The sequence below is a fragment of the Pinus tabuliformis genome, chromosome 5_1, assembly GCF_031772625.1.
Source record: "Pinus tabuliformis cultivar Carrire ecotype Pingquan chromosome 5_1, CPIR1, whole genome shotgun sequence".
Lineage (NCBI taxonomy): Eukaryota > Viridiplantae > Streptophyta > Pinopsida > Pinales > Pinaceae > Pinus > Pinus tabuliformis.
Window position 1 is genome coordinate 876,074,741 of NC_142305.1, and position 3,693 is coordinate 876,078,433.

Sequence of the window (3,693 nt, forward strand, 5' to 3'; positions counted from 1 at the left end):
GAATAGGAGGTGATTGTGTTCCGTTTAAAATAAATTTTATAACGACGCTTTAGACACAACTTGCTTTTTCACTTTTTAAGAGTCGAGAAAAAGCTAAAGATGACTCTAGTCTCCTTCGATGTTTTAACGAGCCCAAAGTGACAAATGCTCGGATGGACTTTTTAAGTTATAGAGTTTGAAAAAGGCCAAAAGAAACTACTCTGGAGTTCTAGGCAGAGGGTGTGCCAAACTTTTCGCAAAACCACAAAATACGTTTTACGGTACGAGTGGTCGATCTTCGTGAATGCTGTGTTCACTGCATTGCGATCAGTAGGGTGGCCGACACGACTTCCTATGGATAAAGGCTTTGTTCCTATAGGGGTCTCGCAATATATACGCGATGGTACGTGGGAGCACAAGTCCGTATTGATACTTATCGCTTCACCGTGGAGGAATCACCCAACCACTCAACGCTAAGATATCACGTTTAACGACGCCGGAACACGTCTCTAGCTTAGACCTCTATGTGTTTGCATTATGTTTCAATGCATTGTTATGTAAATTCAATTTATTTAAGGTTGATCTTGTTTAGCAGTTTGCCTTTATGGATCACCACGAGATGTATAGTAACACTCCTAAATGCAGTCTAAGATGATAAGCAAGCTTTTCAATCTCTCAACTTTGAAAATCTTAACTACTGAGGGAAAAGAAAGACATCATCTTTTCACACAGATCATAGAGCACACACTAATGCACTTTTCCCTAAATCAACATGCAAACTGTCAAAATGTACATGCACAATGCAGGTATTTCTTTTCTCTTTCTTAATGTTGGTGCAATACAAAAAGAAAGTTGTTGTATAACTTTGAATTCAATTTCAAGTGAAAGCAAACAAGCTTGTCCAAAATCAAAAGACACCTTAAGATTTACTTGTTTCGACACTAGAAATATATAAATTCAAACCATATGACGAAAGCAAAAGCTCAATCAGCTATGAATAACAAACAAACTAACTTTTAAGATCAAAACGACACTTATCACAGGTCTAGATCTAAGAGGCCACAGCAAGGCTAGTTCACTTTCGTTACGGGAAACTGTAAATGATATAAAAAATACACAAAGAACAAATACAGTTTCTTTATACAACCGAGGTGGAATAGTGGTAAGGAAAGGTGGTTTCAGATAGGTACATTGATTGATAACAGGCAGCAAAAACAAGGATGAAAACAGGGAAATAAACAGGAGGGAACCCTAGTAGCACTAGGCAAAACTGGTTCAGCGCAGGTAGTACACTGGCAGTTTGACCTTCAGCGCAGGTAGTACACTGGTAGTTTGCAGACTACCTTCACAGTGCCTGCACTGAAGAGATAAACTTTCGTTTCTCTCAGTTTCCGGGTCACAGATTGCTCAAAAATTCACAGTTTTTGGCCAAATCAGAAGCTATCAATCAAGTACACACTAGAGGATGAAAAGGAATATGAAAAGCTATCACTAAGAGCTGTTCAGATTCCTTGTGGATCAGCTCTTCAAATCATAAACATGCCCAGAAACTGAGCTAGAGTAGCTGCCCTCTACTTTTCATTTGAAAGAGCCAAATGCAGTTCGATTCGGTACTCCCTGTGTTTATGAAATGAATAGAAAAAAACACAAACAACCAACAAGATGCGATCCCCAGCGAAGTCGCCAATTTGTTGTTGGGAAAAGTATCCAATACGGAATGACCCTATCCCACTCTAAGGGTGATAGTACCTCAACAAAAATCAAAGCAAAGCTATTTGAGATTACTTCTTTATGAGATGTAAGAGAGGGGAGAAAGAGATCCACTAACCGATGTCTTCCGCTAATGATTGATCCAATCTTCTCTCTTTGCTGCTCGCTCCCAGCTCCTTGCTCTTTCACTGGCCCAGCTACACCAAGATCCTGCAAAATGGCAAGAGAGGGAAACTACAAGAAGCATACATTCATAATTGATTCAAGGATTAGAATAAATCAAATACACAAGTATAGCAATACACCATTGAGACACATGCATATAGAAGAACCTCAAATGCTTTATTAATAGAAGAAGTAAAGTTCAGGAAGCAATACAACCATAAAAGGCCCAATCCAGCATCACCTCCCAGCAGAAAGAAATCTCCTCTTCACCTCCTTCAAAGCAAATCACCCAATAGTTCTATACTCAAACCAACAACACTTCCTTACATTCACAAGATTCCAGCCTCCCTAGACCTCATGAGAGAGCTCTATATATAGGAGTTTTGGAGAAAGGATGAGTCAGCTTGTAGCTGGCATGAAGCTGACTAGTGTCCTCTCCCACTTCAGTTATTCTTTAGTTCTTGAGTCCACTTGGAGGTTCTTGCTTCCACTTGGAGATCTAGACCCTCTTACTCATCACCAGTCGAATTCCCTGATCCAAGTGTCATTTTGGAAGCTTCCTGGGCATTGACACCTTGAGGAATGACTGTGCCACTTGGCCAAACTCGCCCAGCACAGGTAGCCTTCTTTGCATTTGACATTCAGCACAGGTACACAGTGGAGCAGTTGACGTTCAGCGCAGATGCTCAGTGAAGCAGTTGACATGATCCGGAATTAGCTTGTTTTTTAGTGTTTTCAGGTGGAGAACTGATATTCGGTGCTGTGGTTTGCTGACCTTCTTCCTCTAGGGGTAGGAACAACATGTTTAGGGACTTTGGATCCCTTAGATTATTGACATTTCATGCTTCATGCTGTAAGGCACAAAAATGTCTATAACACCCCTAAAGTATGAGGCCGTTTATCAGGTGAAATGCTTTATTAGGAGGATCTGAAGTTCTTTCAATGCTGGGAGGAGACCTGTAATAAGATACAATACAATACATTATTTTCATACTGTTTTCATGATCTAGCTGAGGCGGGCATTCCCATGCTCAGCTTTATAAATTCATTTTTTATGTACATAGGAGAGACAATCGTCTGATGGTAGACTGATGATTCTGATGAAATCATCATCCTTTTGGTAGGATGATTATCTGTTCTGCAGTGTTGTACATGTCAATGTCTTTATTTTTTCCTGAATATATATCGCAGCCTGGATGGATGAAACTATATCCGGGGTCTTCAATCTCGTCTGATCTTCACTCTAAGTACAAGTCGATCCATGTGAGAAATGTTTTGAAGTCGAACATGGAAGCACATCGCTTGATTACCAGTCAATGATGTAAACTATTAACAAGCGCGAGAGGAATCACCGATAATGATAATGACCCTCAAGGTACTGCAGTACAATTCACGTGGTGTGAATAAAGGACTTGGCGTCGAACACCACGCAAAATCTTTCGGTCGAAGGTCATTGATGTATACCTGTCACCGGAAGTGAGAAACTTGCCATTGAGGCATGCAAGCTTCAAAGTACTGAAGGGGGTGTTCCTAGATCAACTTCTTGGATAATGAGCTGATGTCGACAAGAAGCGATCCGTCAAAGGAGGGCCTTGATGAATCCCACATCAATGACACGGAATGGAGCAAATGATTTTGATGGAGGTGAAAACGATCTGATGATATATGGTTCAGGGTGGCAGTCATGAAAGAATGAAGTATAATGTATGGCAGTGGATGGGACATGGGTGACTTCTCTGGATGACTTCTCTTGAACATATCAGCGACACTTATATGATGGATTGGTAGCATTTACCCCAAAGGTTGATGGTATGGCGAGACCATGGTGATGTGACTGGT